The following is a 26,141-nucleotide window of genomic DNA, read 5'->3' on the forward strand; positions in this document are numbered from 1 at the left end:
ATTCTTCCATCACAAGCCCCGTGAAGGTGTTTATGCTAACTAGCAACCATAATTTGTCAAAAAACAGTAAAAAATTGGCGGTAATTTTTTTACTATAATATTTACGGTTTGAATTGATCCTGCCTATAATTATTTTTGAAATTTATGAGAAATCAGTTAATTTCATAAGAAATAATTTCTTAATGAAACATAAGCTTCAAATGACACAGAAAAGTTGTGTTGTAACAATCACATTTAAATACAACGCGAATGGCAATGAATGAACACGTGATTGTGTCCAATTATATTGGCATTTACTATCGTATTTTTCATCTTTACGTAAAGTTATTATTTTATAATAGATCTTCTAGCTTCTAAAAAAATGTGATTTATTTTTTACTGCTATCGCTATTTTTTGGTTCGTCTTCAGTGTATGTGCTATCGTTTTTTTTTTTTTCAATTAATCAGAGCTGTGGTAGTCGTGCAGTAAAGGACTGAGATTTGCGATCGTAGCTCACGGGTTCTATTCCCGGGATATAGTCTTGTATATAATTTAAACTTTGTTCCTCAATTACACAGGATTGCCATTGCTCACAAATAAGTTTCTATAGGATGGGCAGCAGAGCCCTTTGCGTACTTGTAATACCACACTGCGATCACCAATATGACTGTCAAGTTTGGCAATTATGGTTTATCCCCCCATAGATACCTTTGAGGATGGCCTAAGCCTTGCAGTGGGCGTCTGATGATCTGAAACATCGTATATTCAATTGTTGTTTTCGTTTATTTTTCCTATAGATAGATTCCGGCAAAAATTTAGAGAGTGGGTGTTGTTTCAATCTAGAAATAAAAAATTAAACATGTTACAATGAAGTTTTAATGGTATTGGGTGTATAAACTGGCAAATACAGAATGAATACGCCAAAGATTTACGACCTTGTCTTTTTATATGTATAACGAGTCCATTGGAATGTAACAATGACCGTGAATGTGTAATAGTTGGAACATTTTTTTATCACAATAGACAAAAAATAAAGTTGTCTTTTGACTGTCTTTTTAGAGCGACCTTATAATGACTTTTAGATTGTCTTGTCACACGTGTGGACAGAATAAAATATTTTTTTCAATAACAAAGTTTTTATAGACGAACACTTAAAATCTTACGTTACTTTCATGTTTCTTATTATAGATACTATTTTGGATTTATTAGCAAATTATAGTCCCTTTTCTTTAGTTGACTTTTTTTTAATAAGGGGATACCCGTTAAATTTTTTGTCTAGACAATTTTTCGCAAATATCTAAATTTTTGACAATATATTCAGAAAGTAAGACTTCTTTTATTATGCTGCATATTAAACTGGCAATTAATCCCATCTTTGTAAAATTAACAAAAACTGGTGCAGTTTTAGGTTTTTGTTATGGCACGATTTATACATCAATCGCCATAGCAACCGGTCGATCCATATACAGAACACCTACGCTTTCCCGGTAAAATAACTTTTGCATACAAATGAGACAGACGTTAAGTAGTGTGATATTTATGTTGATAGGTTTATTAATCGATATTAGGCAGCCTGTATTGACGTTAACAATATGTGCAAGTATGCTCTACATGTGTCGTCTTTAACTATTTTTTAAAATAAAAAAAACTAGATTATTTATTATATGAGGTATAATATATAATTACTACTTTTATCTCCACGTTTTATATTAACGTTTAAGATGATTCATATTATTATTCACTTAGGATAGTTCGCAGTGATCATTTGTGTGCGTCATGAAAAATACAAAAAGAGTCTAATTTAATATAAACTAGAATTAAATTGAGCTCCCCTATATGACATCACTCAACTTTAAGCTAAGATTGACGATTTCACGCTTAATATCTTAGTATATGATAATATAACATACCGGGTAAAAAAAAAGCTTTGAAAGGGTAAATGTATATAAAAATGTAAATGTAATATGCCTATAAAAATTTTTTTTCTAATACCTCTGTATAAAGTGTTCACTCTGAAATATGTTACAGTAATTTAATTTTTTATAGAAATGCAACAGTTTAAAGTATAAAGTATAGAGAGACGGATTCTAAACAATAATTAATTTTAATACGTAGTAGTCCGAATTACCAAACCACTCTATCTTGCTATATCATTATTGCGTTGTTCCGATTGTTGGATAAGCTGTACAATAAACTAAATAAGAGCAAATGACCTACATATTTGCAATGTCTAAGCTTTTGCATCTATAAACAACATCATGTGCACTAAATTTTTAATACGAATGAAATATTTTCATAAGAATCAGGTTTAGGGACGCCTTATTTTCATAAACAATCTAAAGGAGACAAATTAAGCAATGGGTCATATGACAAATATGCGTACGTACATTTACTTGCCGATAATGCTGATTTGGGTTAGGCTCACCATTCGGGCTTTAGTTTAAAAACTCGTAATAGATATTCTTTATATCTTATATATCCATGTATCTATGAATTAACGAAATATCAGCGAAGAATTTATAAATGTTTATCGTTAAATTTTTGGATATTGAGAAAGAGCAAATAGTTATCAGGACCTTGAAGAAAAAACATTTAACTCTCTTGTTATTTTGTCGGAGTAATATGGAGGGCGTTACACGATTTTTTACAACCATAGATTTAATTTTTTTTGTTTAGTTTTCAATTAGTATATAAGCATATAATATTGAATGATTATTATGAAGTAACACTGGTAATAAACGCTGTCAATAATATTTCGCTTTTATACTATAGAAAAGACAACTTAGTTAACTTTTATAATTATAAGTAAAAGATTTTCAATTAATTTTATCAACAATCAGGGTATAAGAGTAAAAAATATTATTATATTTAAAGGTTTAATTTTTTTTTAAATTATGGTTTCTATCTGTTTGAAGACACTCAGGTGAAGGGTGTCTAACATTTCATATTTTACGAAAACTATGTCTTCACAAATTAAAATCTGACCAATTATATTTATTAGTGTTAGACTATTGACGTTAACGATGTTCACCTTTTGTTGTAAGCGTAAGTTTAAATATTTATTCGCACAACAATAACAAGCCTATGTCAAATATTGAATATATTCCTAGGTGTTGAGACTTGAGCCGACCTAACATATTCTCCACGACACTAGAATAATACTATCTGTCAAGTTTAATACATAAAAGTTAATAGATATATTTGAGAATATTATTGAATTAAAATATTTCATAACATTTGTCAATAACAAATACATTTTTTAAATAGACAATTCCAAGCCATGAAGAAGTCTATGCTCGGGATTTCTCAACGAAAGTATACGGTATAGCTTAGCGGTTTGACAAGCTGAATAGACAGTTGACATGTGGCCATGAAGCGAGCAGAGCTGATGGCCGCTAGGCCGCTGAAGATCGTACTAAGAAGCTGGATACAAGCTGCTTATATAGAGGAGGCTTATATCCAGCTGTGGTTGAAATAACGGTGATCATATATAAGTAGTTTCGTTCTTACTATATGCTTTTATTTACTGTTAGATAAAATAATTAATTACTGAAAGCAACAAAAAGAATATTTTTAAATGTTGTTTTTTCTAAAAATCTAAAAACTCTTAAAAACTTTTTCATTGAAATTAATGCTTGTTACACTATGTAGCTCTTTTTTTAGCCATCAAGCATGGATAAAAGTTACGTAAATGTAGAAAGCACATATTGATTAAAACAATTAAGGATGAAAGAAGATATTGGGTAGATTGTGTTACATCGATCTTCTATATTAAAAGTAGCAATAACTAGATTGTTTGAAAATCTTTAAAAACAGATACATCGAATTGAAAACTAATTAAGTCGATCTTCATGATAAACAAATAAATATTTTTAAGCAATAATGTTTAAATTTTTGTAATTTCTTCATTTATGTATTAGTTTCATTCCAATCGATATATTTTCACACAAGGGCAGGACCACTGAAGGGAATGGCATGCGAAGGTTCTACTTATATGGACATGAGGCCATTAAATAAGTTATTATTTTATTAACAGTTGTAAAATTGATAATGTGATTTCAATTCACACTTCATAGAAGTATCTTAATTATTTTTTCTTACGTTTATTTCATTGGCAAAAATAAGTCGCTTGTATAGTTTAAAAAATAAGTACACTTATAGCATCTATAAATTTTAATAAAAATAAATACTATTCAGGAACATTGAAAGATTTTTTTACTAATTTTACTCTCTAAAGTTTTTATTGATTTTACCTTGGTTTATTTATAATTTAAATACCTATTTAAAAGTTAAATACTTTTAAGTTTTATCATAAAAATTGTCTTTTATGAATCCAACGACTGTTTTAGCATAAGTACAAAAGTAAAAGAGTGGTAATGCTGCTTTAATTATAGATCACTATTTCAAATTATTTGAGAGTTTGTGTTTATAGATCTTATGTGATCAACTAAGATCAAAAGTCGAACCAGTGGATGGCACACATGACGTAGGAAACGGTTTTAAAATAAGTCACCTCGTAACTTTCGGAGACGATTAGCCTATTGACAAATACATAGTCGACAATTAGCTCTTACGTGAAAATACGGATTAGTCTGGCATTGTTAACAATTATCTCCACTTCGTGATAATAACGTGTTGCATAATACGTATGTAAACGTATTGTATTTATATACAAATGTCATTAAAAAGTAAATACAGAAGTTATTGCATGTTTCGTAGTAAAATTACCTCTTTTGAAATTCAGATTTTCATATTTTTTTTGAGTCTATGTTTTTTTAAAAAACTATTTAAATGCCATCCAAAGACACTGCTTTAAATAGCAAAATTTTATAAAGAAATGATGAATGTCGGAACTTAATTAGGATTTAGAAATTCCCTACGTATGAAATGATTTACCAGAAGACATAAAACTTAAAATTAATTGTGATATTGTAAAAACGCAGGACCGGTTATTGTTCAAGGGAGGTCTATGCCTTGCAGTAGGCTTCTGTCGGCTGAAATGATGGTGATGGTGATATTATTAAACACCCTATATATTAAAATTTTTAATGATCTGGCTAATTGATGCACAAGTCGACACCTCAGCAACAATTATTTTACTTTTAAGTTATTTGTGACTTTCATTTTAAAAATTGTTAATTACCAAGTTATTTAGATGAAATTATGCAATAAAAACAGATGGTAATAAATAATAAAATAAACAGATCGATGTGAGATAGATGTACTCAAAAATTTAATTGATAGTTTATGATGTTTCTATTGTTAAAAATTGCCGAATGTATTATGTTAATAAATATTTAAAATTATTTTTTGTACAATTTAAATAAAATGAAGTAAAAAGGTTTTCATTTTCATTATACAAATAAAGCGCACGTTTCTTGTATTAAAATTTTCGCAACAATGTAAGAAGCGAAAGCGTCGTTTCATAACATCCTTGTGAAGCGAACCACATTCTGATAATGAGAAGAGTTCAACGAAATGTTGCAGTCGACGCATATCTAAATGTCAATGATGCATTAAGCATACTTGAGAAATTTTAAAATTGAATTGCGTTCTAATGTTCTTATTTTTATAACATTGAATGAGTGAATAAATTAATCGAATGACATACTCGAACCTTCTATGTAAATAAAAATTTAGTAACTGAATTTGTTGCTAAGCGCAAAAGTCAAGAACAACTCAGTATCAATTTTTTTTACATATTTTCTTCAAGGCATGAGAAAGGTTCTTATAGGAAATAATTTGCGAGCGTAATATTAAACAACAATTTAGCCATCATATACATAGAGTAAATAACCCTTTCTTTAGCTGTTAAAAATTCATCGCCTATCATCAAAACAAATTAAAGATGTGTAGTTGCAGTTCACGAAATAGAAAACTTATTTTTCCAAATAACCGATTACTAAGATATAAAATCAATAAATAAAGTGATCGCTGTTAAACGTCGTTTTATTTATTCTCACTAAAAGACGACGACAGACCAATAACTTTTGAGAGTTCGACGTCTGAAACTGCGAAAAAAAACTGGAACCGTTACTTGAGTGATTAAGCTTCAATAAAATTTAAAGGCTGATTGAGTGTATGATTACTTCCACAATTACACAATTTATATTGTTTTTTTTTAACAATAGTGCGTAATGTACCACCCGAGTAGTATTTTAAATAATTGTATGAAATTTGCAATTAAATATAAAAATAATAAAACCTTTTTTACAACAATTCATTGTAACGACTTAGATAATATTAATTAAAAATAAGCTTCAGTTCCCCGATTTCATGTTTGAAATGTGTCGATGCTGTCATTTAAAAGGCTTGCGGAAATCCTACACTAAATGTCACACGAGACACTATCACTGATTACTAGTTCGCTAGCTGTGTATAATTGAGTTTTTTTACCCCTTCAACTGTTGAATTGGAACAACATCAATTTAGTGTTACCAATACAGGTGTTTACGCAAACATCGCTTTTTATCCTCGACCGAACCTCAATGACATAACATAAATCTCGTAATTTGTGTGAGTAAAACTTTGAATGTATGTTTGTTTGTGGTACTTCGTACCAAGAACTGCGTCAAAAGGCTTTGTTATCTGTTACGTCGATGAAAACTTGAAAATTACATTAGCGTTGCATTTACAATATCGACTAAACGTTCTTAGTTTTATGTAAAACCCAGTACATGACTAAATAATTTAATTTATAATCACTTAGCCAACTATTAACGTTGTAAAGATAGCCCATTAAACATTAGATATACTTATTAAAGCAGTTAAACCAATAATACCAAGGATAAAATGCTAAAAATCATGTCACAATATTGAATATGAATAAACAATTCCAGAGGCAATGGCAATAAACAAATTGTAAATTAAATAAGTGATAGCCTCATAATAAATTCTTTACCTTATTGTCCTCGTTTACGCCATCAGGCAAGCGTAAAACTAAATGTAATGTTTATTTTGCTTGACAAACTGAGTGCCGTTTCCACAGACTATGTAAACTTTATTGCGTTATTTTATAATACGTCGATACGTTTCGTACAATTTGGCGGGCTTTGTCCGTTTGAAAATGGAACAAGCATTAATACGTCCGTCCACACACGCCGCCAGTCGCGCGGTCACTGAGCAATGACGTGCGCCTTTTACTTCGCTGATAGGCAAAGGAGTGTCACTGGTCATCGGTCAGCGGTTAAAGGCTGTTGTATAAACTTCCGATTTTGTGCGTTCCGGTTGGGATTTATGAATTACTATGGGGTGTTACAAGCGGAAACCAAAGCGGATCGAATTCTTGTACAGTTAATGCAACGTATTCCCGCTGGGGATGTACATTTGATTATTAGTCACTACAGGATGTTGCGAAATGTTATCTCCTGGAGATATTAATTTCACCTTTGCCCTTCTGTTTATTTTACACAGTATTTTCTAAATTCGTTTGATATTATCATTCAGTTACCTTCACAATAGACATGTTTCAACATGTCTCAAGCAGATCAGGAATGACTGAAATTTTTATATATATATATATATATATAGTATTTAAAAATTGGTAATTAATGACATACATATAATCTAAAGTTTATAATAGGTGTGGTAATTTAATGAAGAAGAAAAAACAAATAATTAAACACTTAGCCTTACTGTTGTTCATAAAAAAGGCTTATTTAATTACGGTGCTTTTAATGTTGAATATTACAAAATTCTATGGTTTTTTGTATATATATAGTATATATAAAAAAAAAGTTCACAATTTAAGTAATCATTTATGTTGAATCGAGGGACGTAAGGATTAAGCAACCAGGTGCTTTATCATACTTTAAAGTATGACAAATTACTTTTAAGGTTTTGAGGAAAAAAAAATTAAATATTCACGTAATGAGTTTAGACACGGCAATTCTGTTGGTGGATTGAATGTTTGTAACAATAAGGTTCTAGTGAACGTCAGGGCTGTCACATTTTCAATAATAGCGAGGACATAAAACATTTTGTGACTTGTGTACAGTTAAGACAACCGTTAAGACGAAAAAAAAATATTAATCTAATGAGATTGCAATACTGATTGTATCACCATCGAAGATCTAAGGCTTTTATCTATTTCTGTTTGTAGTAATTTATATAATCTCATATACAGGGAGATTTGTTATAAGTGTAAAAACTTTAAAAAGGTAAATGAACAGTTGACGTTTACGTTCACGGGATTGTTGTTGCATCTGTTACAATAATTTATTTTTTTATATTGTATTTCGACAGGCCATAACCTTCTGGCAGTAAAAATTCCGTAAGGACAGATGGTAATTAATACATAATTATAATATATAATAATCCGAATCTTGAAAACCATTTTCACACATTACTTTATTTACTATCTCTTTAACCATTGATTTTACAATATCGTATACTATATACATTTATTGACAGCAAATGAGCTTTACCCATTAAAAGCTTTTTCGTTTATAATCAATTAATTTGTATTATAAAAATGTTTATATTAAGTCGTATTATTAATAATTATAGTCGTATTTATAATTTGTCACCCCCCGGTGTGTGTGGGTGTGTGTTTTTATGTGTGAATCTAAATCGCAACTTGTGAATAAACACGTGAGTACATGAACGGCCGTACCTCGCACGCTCTAACTTTCTCTTAACAGCCTACTCATAATAGTTATGCAAATTGCATGTGTCAACAAGTAATTAATTGGCGATTAAGAAATACATTCTTGCATCCAATGCCTTATTTACTCTCAGAATTGACATTATCACACTATTTCTATGTATGCAAGTCGGTATAAATATTGATTAAACGACAGTTATTACGAAATTAGAAAATATGCATCAGAATTTGAAGGCTGGTGGAAAGGTTAGATGTGTAGAAATTATTTATTGCGACATTTGTCTCAACCAATAAAGCTACAAACGCCCAAAGATTGCTTTTAGCTTTGAGCTAGATTTTATACATTGTTATGAAGCCTATTTAAATATTAACAAAACATCATTGATAGATGACAGGTCCATTTAAATTTTCGTCAGACTTAGAACATTTTACAATATTTTAAAAATAAGTTTCATTAAAAATTTTTTATGCATCATATTCTATTTTTAAAAATAAAATAGAAACACAGAAAATAGTCAATCTATTTTGTGAAAGAAGGCAAAAAATAAAAATACAACCACTAACTTCCTGGAACTATCTCCTGTTTGTATTTATCATTGACAAGTATCAGAAACAATATATAGAAGTCCCTAAACGTATAGTTTTTATTGTTAATAGAACTTACTGGTCTCATGGAGACAAATCTACAACACAACTAACATAAACAAGTTTTACCATCTATTCCGCGGAGGAAGAAGGCAAGAGTATAACATAGATAACTCTATAGCTTGCTGTAGACCTCCAAACCCAACATTAGTAGAATCGTTTCAATTTTAGTTAGGTAGGAAGAGGAGTATGGTGGCTGAAGGTGAACGCTATGGCATCCCGCTAGCCCCGAGTACGGTACCTGGCCCCTGTTCTTACTAAGCGATGGACTCGGCGGTCATGTGGTGTGAATAAATATGAAGTGAACCAATAAATTACGTATATTTAATTCCTTAGCATAGATACCTTATATATAAAGTTTAGTCGAAAAATAATTCTCTGGCAACTACATCTTGCATTAAAATATTATTTTTTCAATAATTAACAGTATCATTAATAATGTTCCCACACGTAAAAACACAAAATCTTTCTTTACTATATAATAGCAGTGGTCTCTATATATCTTTTCGTATAAATGTTTATTTACTTATTGGTCTATAAATAAAGCAAGCTGTACACGAGATCCGCATCAACACCGACACGTTGATGGAAAAACCGGCGGTACATAAATTCATTGTTTGTTCGAAACAAGTGACACCGTAGCACGAGACCGGCTATTTCAACTGGATCCGTCTTAATTAATGTGACTTTTTTTTTTCGAAATTAATTTTTTATCATATCATTAGCCACCAATCTGTACAACGATGCCAAAGATATAAGCTATTAAAATTACTACATATGCTGTGCCGGTTGAAAGAGAAATAGTTGCTGGCAATAAAAAAAAATATATATATATTTAATAAAAATTGGTAGTGGCTGTTGGCCAAAAAAAAGGCACACAAAGAAAAATATATATGTGTTTAATTATCTAAGGGTAGTGGGCAGAAGGCCTGGTCTAATTTTACATCGCAGCTCGGTACTCCCCTGATGGTGGTGGTGGTCAGCCGCACGATCTCCCAGGACTGGTCAGGCGGCAGCAAGTCGAGAGCAGGGAGCGCCGGTAGGTAGCAGGATGTGATGGTTGCGGTGAAAGTTGATATGAATTTCAACAGTGTAAAGATAGCAGTATCAAAGTCGCAGTGTAAACTTTGCAGTCTAAAACTCGCAGCATAAAAGTCGCAGTGTAAACTTTGCAGTCTAAAACTCGCAGCGTAAAACTTGAAGCCTAAAACTCGCACCTGTGAATTAATGTCACAGTTATGATATACATATATAAATATGTGTACAATTTGCTCCGCTGACAGTAAACCCGGAGATGGCTTGCGATGAAGGAAGGGCAGAAACCGAAAGCAGTTGATGTGATTGTTTACTGTCAGAACGGAGTTACAAAATGTAAAGCATGTAAAACAAAAATAGAAGAGATAAATAAATAAACAAATTGAAAAGTAATAATGAATACATAATGATGGAACTATGGACACAGACAAAATGTTGAGCTCTAACTTATAGATAAATGCTACTTAATAATGTCTTTATAATATTTGTTCAACACTTACCCCTTGGGGTGCGAGACGATGTAAAGGTTGTGGCGTGAAGTAAATGATGCCCGGAGAATGAATAGGATCAAGGCGTGAATTTATAACGTAAATTCTAATTGGCCCCGGCGCGTATGAAGACACATAGCTGGTGAACGCAACCGACACAAAGAGTGTGCGTCGGTGCGTGAGACGACACCTAGCTAGTGAACGCGACCGAGGCCAGGATCCTACTGCCTGGCAAATGTGAACTCCTGTCGCTGGTGCGCGGGCGCATAGGAATTTTTGTTATAAAAACAAAGATCCGTTAAACCAATAGCATGCTCCCACGACCCACGCCACTTGAGACGTACCGTTACCCGCTAAGGGTTGAACAATTTTTTGCTGCATTGCGATTTATGAGACGTTTCTCGTGATTATATTTTTTTGGTTAAAATTTTAACTGAGATTTATGGGACGTTAACTTGCAACGTTACATTACCCCGCGCGTCACCGAAGGATTTTATTCCATTTAAAGGAAATAAAATCCGAACTTATTGATAACAATTTCATTTTTATCCTTTTAAACTCATTCTTTCATACTTCTCGCAAACAAACTAGCAATAGTAATCATTATAAGGATTACTAACGCGACCAAACAATTATGAAGGTTATAGATTCATTCTAATAACCCAAACGAAATATTACGCGGTTAATGGTAATGCTTCAGTTTATGTTGTGTCGCATTATGTTTATTATTTATTCAAACCTATTATTTTTAAATCCTTTATGTGCCATGTTCCAACATTTTTACCGGCCATGTTTTCTAATACATACACTAAGAGAGAATTATTTTTAATTATACATTTTATTTAAAGAATCAAGAATAACGTATGTCTTAACAAGCACGTCTTCTACGCTATCGGAATCGTCCGAAATTTGATTGATTCTATTAGTATAAAACATCCTCAGAAGGAAAAAGAGGACCCAGTGTAGCGATTTGTTTACGTAAGTTGTTAACAATAGCGCCATGTTTAATCTTCTTTTATAAATTGGTAAAGAGAGAAATAAGAAAAAATTAAATGCACCACAACAAGGAAGGTGTTGAACAAGTATTCTACTCAATCTACTCCGTTCTGTTACAAATTCACTAACGAACGTTATGGTTGCTAGTATAAGAATTAAAAAATATAACACAAAAAAAAAAACATGAAAATAATGTGTTTAACTGCAACTAATGTGTACGGTCCTATGAAAAAATAGCACAAGCAAAAAAAGTTGCAACATTAGAAAAAAAGGTGTGTTAAACTAAACAAAAACTGGAAAGTGATGTAGTTTTTTTTTTAAGTGAAGGATGTACACTTCAGTTGCTGGCAGTAGAAAAGGCAAAAATAACGTTTTACAAAATTAATTAAATAAAAAAACAATCACATAACTACACTACAATGCAAAATCAGACCTTTTAATACCACGTTAAGGGCGCCAGTGTGCCGGTTGAAAGAGAAATAGTTGCTGGCAATAAAAAAAAATATATATATATTTAATAAAAATTGGTAGTGGCTGTTGGCCAAAAAAAAAGGCACACAAAGAAAAATATATATGTGTTTAATTATCTAAGGGTAGTGGGCAGAAGGCCTGGTCTAATTTTACATCGCAGCTCGGTACTCCCCTGATGGTGGTGGTGGTCAGCCGCACGATCTCCCAGGACTGGTCAGGCGGCAGCAAGTCGAGAGCAGGGAGCGCCGGTAGGTAGCAGGATGTGATGGTTGCGGTGAAAGTTGATATGAATTTCAACAGTGTAAAGATAGCAGTATCAAAGTCGCAGTGTAAACTTTGCAGTCTAAAACTCGCAGCATAAAAGTCGCAGTGTAAACTTTGCAGTCTAAAACTCGCAGCGTAAAACTTGAAGCCTAAAACTCGCACCTGTGAATTAATGTCACAGTTATGATATACATATATAAATATGTGTACAATTTGCTCCGCTGACAGTAAACCCGGAGATGGCTTGCGATGAAGGAAGGGCAGAAACCGAAAGCAGTTGATGTGATTGTTTACTGTCAGAACGGAGTTACAAAATGTAAAGCATGTAAAACAAAAATAGAAGAGATAAATAAATAAACAAATTGAAAAGTAATAATGAATACATAATGATGGAACTATGGACACAGACAAAATGTTGAGCTCTAACTTATAGATAAATGCTACTTAATAATGTCTTTATAATATTTGTTCAACACTTACCCCTTGGGGTGCGAGACGATGTAAAGGTTGTGGCGTGAAGTAAATGATGCCCGGAGAATGAATAGGATCAAGGCGTGAATTTATAACGTAAATTCTAATTGGCCCCGGCGCGTATGAAGACACATAGCTGGTGAACGCAACCGACACAAAGAGTGTGCGTCGGTGCGTGAGACGACACCTAGCTAGTGAACGCGACCGAGGCCAGGATCCTACTGCCTGGCAAATGTGAACTCCTGTCGCTGGTGCGCGGGCGCATAGGAATTTTTGTTATAAAAACAAAGATCCGTTAAACCAATAGCATGCTCCCACGACCCACGCCACTTGAGACGTACCGTTACCCGCTAAGGGTTGAACAATTTTTTGCTGCATTGCGATTTATGAGACGTTTCTCGTGATTATATTTTTTTGGTTAAAATTTTAACTGAGATTTATGGGACGTTAACTTGCAACGTTACAATGCTTGACGTAATAAAGTACAATTTAGAATGTATTGTGTACTACGTCTACTGCATTTGTTCTAAACGACACGTAATTGCGTATACTGTATACTATGAAATATTTTTATTATATAGCCATAAGCCTTGCTATGTATCCAATCCATCTCCATTCGAGTTTTTTGATCTTTCGCGCACTTATAGTCTGATAGTGTTACTTTTCAGTCTATCTGTACAGTACAGAGCATAAAATAATTAAATTATTTAGGTTTTATTGCAATTTATTCGGTAAAAAATAATGTAATTCTGGTAACTTAGAAATTAGCGACAACAGTGACAACTGCCACTTTTTCTTCTCTAATTTATTTTTATGACGCAATGCGCGTTTTATTTTTATAAATCAATATTTATTATTTAAAGTTAATAGCAGTTTTATGAAACACTGTCTAATTTTCACACTCTCAGAATATTTCTCTCCATAGCTCGTTGACTTGTTAGTTTTTCTTTTTTTAAGCAAAGTCTATGTTTGGCAGCCAGCTTGGCTTTAGTTATTATTCGCTATGAAAAGATAGTTGAGCGCTAATTTGAATCGTCAACTGACGTCACGGATCGACTTTAGATAACGATTAAAAAGTAGAAAAATGTTGATTTTATCTAATAATTATAAAAACAGGGGAAGTCCGAGCGCCTGTGAATTGTCTGTATATATTATGACGTTTAAAGATGATCAGGAATGTTGTCTTTTTATTATCATGTTCACGAATATTGAAAGTTAATTGTTTTTATTTTACATTCAATTTATTTCTTGTTTTACATCTCTAAATATAAAATTTATTTATAAAAAATCATGACTGGTAGTTTTTTATTAGTTTCTCTTAGTATTGTATCTTTTCAATCCCTATTTACTTTTTGCAGCATTACGAACATGACAGCCGATTGGCATTTTTTTTATTTAAATTATTGTTTGTTAAAGGTCTAGAAACACAAAGCATTTAATGTGGTCAGTTGTTTATTCCCAGTGTGTAATATGTTCATAATGGTATTACGAGTCAATGATGCTTTGAATTCCATTTTATCCCTTTGCTATTTTACAACATACCGTTATGATTCAATTGTTTTTTCCTATTATTATAATTACATCCCCTAATTACAGTCCACTAGAATATAAAACTAACACAGTAATAAAGAATGAGTTACACCACCAATTTTAGGCATACTGCAAATACAAATAAAGTTAGGATTAAAAAAATTATATATAAATTCTAGCTAAAGGATAAAATGGCAAATTATTCCAGTGTGATAATAGTGATAACGACTGAATTAACTCATTTGTACAAATTTGAACAAAGAAAAATATAAATTGTAAAAATTAAGTACTTATTTAACGTACTAAATGTAGGTGTCAAGTAAGAAGCGGCAGCAAGGTGTAACAAATAATGTTTCACTGTATGTAATGATTCAATAAGGCGTGGCAAAAAAACATTGCAATGAAAGCGATGTTCGCAAAAGGTGAATATGTCAGTATTACTACTGCATTCCTTCGTAAATTTTCACATTCGTATTTTAGAGAGAAAAAATTAAAAAAGGATTTTATACGAGGAAACCAAAAATCAGTGATTGGGATACGTGGGTATCTTCAATATTAATCCTTTGCAATGATTGAGGATATTACATTTTCCTCCTAAGGATCTTACACAAGAATTCTACATCTAAAACCACTTGGTGCAACGAAATTAATCAGTTTTGAAATGCAAAATCATAAAGCGATAAGAATTAAGTTTCTTGACTGAGAAGGTTTACTTTCCGAGTTGAATAGATAGTACATGATGAACGGATAAATCAAAACAGAGCAAGCTTTTTACTCAGTCGTTTATATGAACTTTTCCTGCAATGACGTGAGTAACTTCAAGAGAAGAGTTAAGGGGCTATTACCAGATTTGCGCATTTTATAATGCCGCCCCACTATGTATTATCAGAAATGATCACAACGAAAGCTAGATTATTTTAACCAGAATAATCAAGCGTTGCTTTTTTCAACTATAAATCGGAAAGATTATTTGTCTAATGGAAGTTAAACCAAGAAATTTTGACGGTTTGAAATATGTCAGGACATTTGGTTTTCAATATAATTACCATGTATTTTGTTGCGTGTAATTTACAATTAATTTTATTCTTGTACAACTATCAATTTTAACAGCGTTTGAATTTTAAATCACGGTTTAATAACGGCTCACGTAATTCTACATTAGTCACTATTCGGGTTTCGTAGTTTACTGTATAAGTGCGCCGCTCATTGTGCGTAATTAGTATTTGATTAAAAATAATATATGTAGTCGCTTCTCCCATGACGTAATTTGTACGTTTCATTGTCAGTCTGATTCATTTCCTTGATATTTAGGACTGTAAGTCGTTATTAATGGACTGCTTCAACCTTCTGTTCCGCAGATCCTTCTCATTTAAATGCAATAAGTAATGTTTAATCACAAATTATCAATATATGAGTAATGATGTTATATTTCTTTTAAAACGTTTGAAATAATTATATATACTTTATAATGCCATAATAAATTTCATTTAGTAAGTACAGACATAGCCAAATGGATTGGCAAGTGAAGTCGCAGTAGGCAGGTCTCGAAGCGCGCAGAACAGGTAGAAGTTAGGCCTTTAAGTCTCTTGAGTGGAGACCATGAAGCGACAAGTCAACGTAGGACATTAAAAAAAAGGTAGACAGATGCCTCCGACCAGTCTATTAGGAAATGTGTAGGGAAGGGTTTTTAAAACAACTTCTTGCAACCAAAGCTTCAAGAGCTTATCGAGTTTTTGATGCGACTTCCATGACTTGGCTCCCGTAGGGTAGGGCCACTTCTCACACATCTAATACTTCCATTGAAGTCTTCTGAAAAATGTTTTGAAGAAAAATAATATTGAAAATGGTGACATAGAGTAGCCATCAGAGAGACCAGATTTGTTGCCATATGATTTCTTATATGAGAATATCTCATGAATAGCTTTTTTTCCAGTCGTGCACTCTTGTCATAGTGGTCGTGGTCATGCCCCGGTCGATTTGGATGCCCCGATGCTCTCGCTATGCTTCGTAATGGCGAAGTGAAAGCAATAATTTATTGTGTTTTACGTGGTTTTGATAACGTCTGTCCATCTTGTTGGAGAATGTCCACGAGATCACATGTCTTGTACCGTAAAACCTTTCATTGAGTCCTCATTATGGGTGACATGTCTAAAAACTTGAAGAGATATTTGCACAGTCGACGATAATCTTTTTTTATAATGATTATTTTAAGAATCGAAAGGTTAGTCCGGTGTGCCGCTCAGGGGATTTTTAGCATCCGTCTTCAGGAACAGAATATTTTGTAACTTAAAGCCAAACATTCGAGACGAAATAGCTTAAACTGTAACTTGTAGGCGTGATATTGAAAATCTTGTGTCGTATAAAAGAATGTTCCCGAAGATCTGTAGGACACGTTGTCGATTTACAATCTTTTCATTGTACAATAATAAAATAAATTTTATTCAAACCATGAAATTTTTTTTTATTATTCATGTCACTTTATTGTGGCTCATCTTTAATATCGAACTTCGTAAAATATTACATTACCACTAAACTAAAGATTGACTAACAGTACCGAAGTAACGGGTTTTTTTAACCCTAAGTTAGATTTTATTAAACAGAACAATGGATACGGCCATTAAGATAATTAAATGCCACAGATCTAAACAATGAGTGTGCGTACATATTATGCGAACAGAATTACGAAGCAGACATAGTCTAAAATAATTTTTATGAATTAGTACAGCCATAATGCAGTATGCCAAAAGAATAGTTACTAATATTTTTATGAGCCGAAATTCAATTTCCTTCTTTACCATTTAAATAGCAACATTAATATATTAATACGGTTTTTACAGGCTGATTTCTACTGTTTATATGGGAATTTCTTGATTTAACATTTCTGTTTTAACTTACATATATTTAATTGTTTGCTATTAGAGGATTGATAATAAAATTTGTTAAGAATAAACTGTCTCTTAGCGTATTGGTGTTTTTTTCTAAATGTAAATATAGTAGTTACTATGTAGTGGTAAGTATACATGAGTTTTATATGAAGGTCACCCAGAGGGCAACGGAAAGAGCTATGCACGGAGTTTCGCCGCGATATCGAATCAAAAATGAGGATATCTACAGAATAACCAAAATCACTGAAATAGCTCAAAGAATTGTTCATCTGTAGGGGTAGTGAGCGAGGCACATTTCTCATGCAACCAATGGCCGTTGGTACCGAAAGGTTCCGAAGTGAGGACAAAGAGCCTATAGATGCCACGTGAGTAGACTTCCTCAATTGTTGGACTGATGACATCGTCACGGGAAGTTGCTGAATGCAGCACAGGACCAGTCATCGCGGCAATCTTGGAGGAAGGCCGAAGCCTTGTAATGGACATTTATCGGCTGTGAAGGAGAAGGAGAAGGAATAGTAGGTTAAGGTAAAGAATATTTATCTGTCGTCAAAAAACAACTACGCAATACTATGTTACGGTTTTAAGAAGCCATGGATTGTAATCACAGAGCTTATGAAGAATAATATGCACTCTTGATGTACATATATACATAATGCTACCTCGTTGTATACGTAATAATTGTTATCATCATTTCTGTCGATCCTCTCCACAGATTTTCAGATCGGTCGGAATCGGCCTGCAACGTCTTTAATGACTTTAAGAACGTGACAGATAACATTCTCAGCTTGGGGAAGGACGTGTTACGTTGAGCTCGTCGATACGTGGTGACCCAGCAGACACCAGTTCTACGCACTATGTGGCTTGTCTGCTGTCACTTCCACTCAATCAAATCACTTCAAATCAATTAGCTGGGTTATGCCAATTACTTGTCTTTGTCTACCTATCTTATAAAAAATAGCTATAACTTATTTCCAATATATGCATCTGCACTATAAAGACCTAGTTGACTTAACCAGAGACTAAATAAAACAGTAATCCCTGGTGAAAAAATTGTTATGAGCGCCTGAAATATGTAATAAATACTTTCAGAAAATATACGGTTGACATAGTGTAAAAAATTGAAAATAGGCTGTAGTTGCGGAACTAGAAGCAACACACCTAGCACACAACTGTTAACCCGGTACGCTTTGAGCGAAGTCTTTGAATAAATGTCTCCTTTAACAGGCGTCTCGTGTTCAAGAACATCACCACAAGACATTGCTTTGACAAACATCGCAACGGGGAGAGCAAACGGTGTACTATTCGAATCGCCGCGCAATTTATACATAGCTATGTATTTCTGTCAATAAAAGCATTCTGTATGGAATAGCCGTGCTTACTTGATACAAATATTTTATTACAGTTTGAATAGAGAACATCTCTACGTCTAAAAGTCTATTAATAATTACTAGTGATATTTCTATATGGTTTTGATCTGTGATTCTATTTTACGTAATGAGATTGTAGGAGACAAAAATTAGTTTTTTTTTTCTAAATATATTTCGCAACAACATTAATATGATAAATTGTTTATTGAATTGAATAAAAATACAGAATTTGTACTTTTGTACTTACAAATCGTCTATCAATCATCCTTACCTGTCCACAACGTCTTTCTTTGTAATAAACTGCCCCCGAAATTAGTGAGTCAGTAAATAGTTATTGGTTCAAAAAGAAGATTCGAAACTTTTCAGCAGTTTTGTTATTGTTAAATAGCATACATATATATGTGTAACTTGTACAAGTATCATATTTCCAATTTAATTTATATACTCGTAATAAGGGAAACTGTTTATTGTGTTTTGTACTAATTTGCTAGTAATGTCGAAAAAAGCATCAAACCCGCCATCACATAGTGTTAAAAGTGTAAATAAATTAATAAATACACGTATATATACGCGCTGATTGGAAATAGGTGAAAAATTTTGTTACATCCTTTTCAAAAATAAAAAATAAATAACGTAATTAAATTGTATTAAGAAACAGTGTTTTAAAGTTCTGTTCCTGTAGACTTTGTGCTGCCAGAAGGTATTAGCCCGTCGCATTCCAATAGAAAAATAATTTAGTGCTACATATTTTAGTGTAGTCACTTTATAAAGGGTAGTAATGTGGGTAAACCTTTTAAAAGGCTTTTGTACTACCTGCTTCTAATCACCCTGTATGTTGATTTATGTATATATGTTTATTGAGTAACAATATAGATCATTAAGTCGGTACACTTTGCAACAAAAGCGTTTATTTGCGTAGGTTTCTGTCGCTTTTCAATAACGCCTTAAATCTATATTTATAGCTGTCGGACTGCCATAAATCTTTCATAAATTTGTTATAAAGGGAAATATTCTTACCGTTATTTATATCCGCAAGTAATTTAGAAATCGTATTTATAATTTTTACACAGTTCTTATGTAGCAGTAACCTTATTTTAGTTGAAGTAGATTTAAAATTGTTTTTTTAATTTCATTCTTTTTATCTTATTTAAAAAATTTATCTTGAAGTTGTGGACTCGTACGTGTAACTGGGGCAAATAGTCAAATTAATTAAGTTCATCTTTGAGAAAGAAGTCAGTCAAAAATCTTTCACGTCTGTGCGAGAAACTTCGAAACATCTCGTTAGATATCTCTCAGTGTCTAAAGATGGTAGTCTACGATCAATGTACGAGTATGTTACCGGTGTAATTTACGGAACTGAAACGTTTTTACTTCGGGCCTCTTTGGTAAGGGCCTCACAGATGAAATATACGTTGACGAACGAATGTAACTAATAAAGCCTAGCAGTGGGCAGCCCACAGAGCGCGCAAAACAGATAGCCGCTGGGGCCAAGTTATGAAGAAGACACCTCAGGCCGGCAAATGCATAGGCTGTGTACCGATAAAATGGGCAGATGACCTTCTTAACGTTGTCCAAAGGCCCTAGATGCTGGACACTTCCAACCGGTACAATCGAAAATATATATGTAAGGTCTATATCCAACAGTCGAGTTCCCACGGCTGAAAAAATTATGATATATGGACAGAATCGAGTCATCCGTTACATTCTTTCTTTAAAGTACAAATTCATTATTATCATTTCATAAACGTCGATAGTGGATTTACAAAAAAAAAGAACTTCAAATGAATAATCCATAAATTTAAAAAGAGATGTTTTTAATGCATATATAAATATAAAAATAATAAAATCAAACAGTAAAAATTACACTTTTTGATGAAAGACGTAAGGAATTAGCAAGGATTGTCAGAGCTACTAATCCAGAATCTAAAGCGTATCCGGATACAATTAATAATTATAAGACATTGTTTAATAATAAGAAGCCAATAAACGCGCGGCAGCTAATGTGTCACGGTTGTTTGAGAGTATGTAGCTTTATTAAATTCGTTATAAAGGTGCCTACACACACACCCGTAAAATTGATTTACTTCGGTTATAAAATTATCATAAGATATGAAATATGCGATGCGTACAAAATACTAGTTTCATTATTCACAAATTCAATTTGATTATTTAAAACTTTAAAAAAAAAGTTATGTATTATAAAATAAAACGTTAAAAATGGAGTCAATAATATTGTGTAAATTTATTAATTCCAGTCCCTATGTTTCTAGTGTTTAGCAAAAAAAAATACAAAATAAACTGTTTGTTTTGTTGTTATTGAATATTAACTATAATTAACTATAATAATAACTTCATGTAAAGTAACTTAATTCAGTATCAAAAACTGAAAATGTCTCAGACATATCTGCACATGTAAAAATCTTATCATAGAGACAAATTGTTTTTAGATCATAATTAATATTATTTTGAACAATAATCATTCGTGAATTAATATCAAATTCGATAATTCGTTTAAAATTTTTGTTGTTTTAATTGTCGATTCATCTCTTCGTATAATTCATTTAAAGAGTACTTGTAATAAATATAGGTATATTTAATATTAGAGTAAATTAAATATGCGTATTAATTACTTTCAATTAAAGTACGCGATAAGTTTTACACGATCGTAATGAATTCAAATCCGCCTTCCATCGCCATATAAAGCATATTATTTATAATAAAGGACTTTACGGCAGAAACTTTTTAGTTACGGAAAGTCGTTACATTGGCCGCGCCTTAACATCGGCTATTGCAGCTTTTTATTATTATAAACAGGGCGGGGCACGTCCACTGACGGCTTGAAGTTTATTATTTGTATAGGAATTTATCTCCAGTTATTTCTATTCGGAATAACCTGACTTTTAATTACGCCTGCGTTGAGGTTTTAACACGGATTCCGGGTTCGCGAGATATGAGTTCAGCGAACCTGTAAAAATCGTACCGAATGTCAGTTATGTTTAAAATTCTCCACACTTTATATTAACTTTAATTAATTAAATTATAAATTAAATTAATGACAACAATATTAATACCATTTTTTATGCAAATAAATAATTAGGTATGTAAGAACATAAAGTATTACATAACAATGTTACAGCTATGGCGTATCTGAACGATAAAATAAAAGCGAAAAATTAAATTTGCTAATCGCTATCTAGGACGAAGACGGAAGTTGAATTCGAGGGGCATATAACATTAATTCGGTTCAATCATACTTTGTAAGAATTATATTAAAAAATATCTTTTATAATATAAAATTTTCATACAATTAGTGTTAGTTAGTATTTTATTTCAGTGAAATGTAAATATAAATCGTAAATTCGCTCGAATACAGAAAGCTACGTCTTTTGAAAGTAAACAATTTAATTTTCAAAATATAATAAAACCTTTACAATATTAAGCCTTAATAATCTAGACAGCTCATTTACTGTAAATTTTAATAATTTTTATTATCAGTGCTTATAACAAAGGATTTGTCAGAATTTAAAAATATTTATTTTTTGTAAATAAAGTTAAGTTAACAATAAAATACTTATAAAGTTTATAAATATCGACTAATACAAAGTCAGAGTAAAACACACAAAATATAACCTCCAAAATTATGTGATTTACCTCTGTTAAACAACTTCAATGACATTCGCAGATTGTTTAATGTAATTATACAAATCTGTAGATGTTTACCATTAAAAATAAATAATTTGAAATCTATTTTTATTAGCTTAATAAGTGTTGACGTTAATTATTAATAAATATATTTTATTACTCCGCGAAATAGTTTATTTTTGTTATGCTTAAATGAGTGGTAGTCGAACAGCAGAGGACTGAGACTTACGATTGTAGGTCGCGGGTTCAATTCCCGGGATACAATCTCATATAATTCACACTGTGCATAAATTATATGTTAGTGTCACTGCTCACAAAAAAGTTTTTACGAGATTGGCAGCAGCGTGCTCAACATACCACAATACCACGTTACGAACGCCAACCCGCCTGCCAAGTGTGGCGATTATGGTATATCCCATCACCTTTGGGGTAGGTGTATGTCTTACAGTGGGCGTCTATAGGCTGAAACTGCGACGATTATGCTTAATGTTAAAATTATTCCCTATATAATTAGCAATCAGGACTGCACATAATCCAAATACATAAACATAAACCAAATGTAATTAAAAGATACACTTGTTCATAAAACTAAACTATTTGATTGTATAACAGGTAATGGAATTTACAGCCGTTAATGCTATGTTAGCCTGTGAATATCAATAACGACATTTAAAGCGCTACAGAACTTAAGAAATCACTTTATATTTCAAAATTTTTTTTTTGGATGTGCGAAATAAAAAGTAGTCAAAATAGCAATTGTTTTCATTTGAACACGGAAAAATGTTTTAATGCTAGTTTATACGGCCATTTTGATTTAGAAAATATTTTTTGCATCAAATCGATGTCTGCTTTTTCTTTTTATCTGATTGTATATACATATGGCGATTGGTTATTAATGTAAAAAAATTATAAGGGTTGATGTATTTTTTCAAATGTCAATAAAAAGCTTTTAATCTCTTACACCTATTTCCAATCATCTTGTGTAAAGTAATCGTCCTAAAATACATTAAATTAATTTATTATTTATTCTATAGTAATGCCACAGGCCTATAATTTCTGGTAATACGAAGTCTGCAGAGATAGGTAGTAAATAATAATTAATTTCATTATGTAATAATTTGAATTTTGAAAATGTTTTTAGTACATACGTTATTTATTATTTCTGAAACTTTACATTCATTGAAAACAAATGAGCTATATATTACCTTTTGAAGCTTTTTTACTTATAACTAATAAACCTCTATTAATATATGTTTACTCAGGTATTCATTGGCACAGATACAGTATTGCTTCAAATTTCCCTTCCTAATTACTATGAACGTATCTGTTAAAATTCAAATTTTGTTAATTTCTTTAGAATGCATACTATTGGTGTTAGGTCTACATATATAGGTTTCTTGACTCGAAAAAATAACCATTTATATATTATAAAAAGATTTAGCATGACCCAATTATTTCGTTTATAAAAATATTATTACGAATTCGAGTATTTTGCTTATTTTATGTAATATTTTTTAGTGTTAAAATTCTCAAGAAACGAAAATAAATGTTTTTTTTTTTAAATAAACATTGTTGCATTGAGCTACTTTATCGAGGTCATGAGAAGCAAAATAATGCACTACTTTACTGTAATATTTATTTAAAATACATAATTTTATTGATTAAAATGTTTATCCCTACACTATCGGTTGTTGTCCTTGCGCAATTTCGTCTAATATTCCGCAGTGTGAGGCACTTCATTGACAAAGGTCTTCGGCCAATGTGTGTTACCCGAGATGACTTACGACACTTAGACATCGTCGGCCTTATTTCAGGCTCCATTTGGAAACTTTAGTTACTCAACGAGAGACGACTATAGTCAGAATTTCTCTGCGAAATCAGTTTAGGAATGAGGACATCCGTAGACTAACGAAAATTTGTAAAGTGGCAAAGAGAAGGCTGAGGTTCTGGAGTATAGCTTACGGACCAACAAGCGAAGCGTCGGATAAAAGATGAACTTTTTAAAGATGACGATAGTAACGATTCTTACTTATACCACATTTAAAGAAGTAAGGTTTAGCAATAATAAATAAAAAATGTTACGAGACAGACCGACAGATGTTAATTACCATCAACATATATATACACATATATTTTATCCTTTCATCAAAAGTTTCAATTGAAATTAAGGTAAAAATCGTTCAGTTATTTATTTCACGAATTTTAAAACTGTTAATGTTCTTCTTTGATAAAGCCGTCACAACATAAATTTCGTAAAATTATACCATCGAGCAATTTATGATTTCAACGGCTTGTTTAACCGTCTAACTACTTACTACTTTCACCCATATCTGTTATGAAACTAAGTCCTTGTTTTTTAATAAATCAATATGTGTAATATTTATTTGTAACGATTTATAACGACTGGTATAATTTTAAAAAATAATTATTTAAAGCGGTTCTTATAGACTTGTTCTTACCGACTTGCAATCAAAATCTAAAGTTGCCCTTTCAAAAAGGTAACAAATGTCTTCGTGACCAGCGCTGTTAACTGCGTCCAGTTCTAACGCGTTTTCGTTCGAATTAATTTTAATTATTCACCGTCTAATTCCACAGATACCTATCTATCATAATGAATGTCGAACCATTGTCGCCACGGGCGCGATTATTTTGCAAACGTCGGGACCTGAATTTTAATGATATGATAAAAGAACAATAATTACGAGCGCTTTAGAATCGACACCTGCTGTGAGACATGCGCTGTGAAACGTTAAGACACGGTTATACAAACCATGAATACGTAAACGATAATTAATTCGCCGATCTGTAGTACTGTGGTCAAACAATACTATTGATACTTGGGCTTGCCAGTCAATCCTGAGCCGGAAAAATGTTAAATTTACTTTAATTTATTAAAGAAACGATCCGCAATACTCTTGTCTTTAAAAGTATTATAGCGAATTATAACAAAAAACTATTTTTTTAATAACAAGCTATTTATTTACCTTTTCATACATTGTGTTATGACGGACTTAATGCCTTATAGACATTCTCTACTAGTCAATTAAGTGTGGTGCAGAAATAAGAATTAGGCTGGTTTGTAAATGTGATAGAAAAATAATACAAAACATTAAAACTACTAATTACTATACAATACATAAATACCATATTTATTATGTTATTACTAATAAACACATGGAGGACATACAGCGTGATTGGTTATAGGTGTAAAAGCTCATTTCTTTAATGCTTTTACATCTTTGTATTTATTTTATCAACATTTTCATGTAAATTACACATCATACACAATTAAAGAGAAGTTACGTCAATTATTCCTCAAATATTCCCTTTAAAGTTTATTGACTCTCTATATTTAGATTTTTGTTTGTTTTTTTAGCAGTTGTAATTATTCATTAGATGCATTGTTTCATATGAAGATAGGTTTCGAAAAAAACATCAGTGTTTCTTGTAGTAAATTGTTTTACTTTATATAGGTTATTTACTATTCAACGAACAGCCACTTCGTTTGTCCTTATGATTACTAACGAGCGTAATTTGTATATGGACTGTTAATCACTGAATTACAATTAAGATTTTATTGATACGCGTATACGAAGTCGTGTCAGCGGTGCCGAAATCAGCCTTAAGCTATTACAATTAACCGACTACCGGATCGGAATAGTTTCGTATGCGTGTTGATATGAATATTAGATTACATTTATAATTCATAAGCCGAGACGGAACAGTCGAATGTGGATCGACGTTCAACTAATTTGTCCCCCG

At 31.9% G+C, this 26,141-nt stretch overlaps 1 protein-coding gene across 1 annotated transcript in view; it reads right to left on the minus strand.

The window, feature by feature from the left end:
• spz3 (Spaetzle domain-containing protein 3) overlaps positions 1–7,078 on the minus strand; it is a 41,647-nt gene extending 34,569 nt beyond the window's left edge. Inside the window, exon 1 of the mRNA XM_068761614.1 lies at positions 6,882–7,078. The gene's annotated coding sequence lies outside the window, so the exon portion shown is untranslated. The remainder of the gene's footprint in view (positions 1–6,881) is intronic.
• Positions 7,079–26,141: the final 19,063 nt, after the last annotated feature.

The sequence above is a fragment of the Battus philenor genome, unplaced genomic scaffold, assembly GCF_028537555.1.
Source record: "Battus philenor isolate CCGP_79_NKW_IND1 unplaced genomic scaffold, ilBatPhil1.0.hap1 SCAF_15, whole genome shotgun sequence".
In the NCBI taxonomy this organism is placed as follows: domain Eukaryota; kingdom Metazoa; phylum Arthropoda; class Insecta; order Lepidoptera; family Papilionidae; genus Battus; species Battus philenor.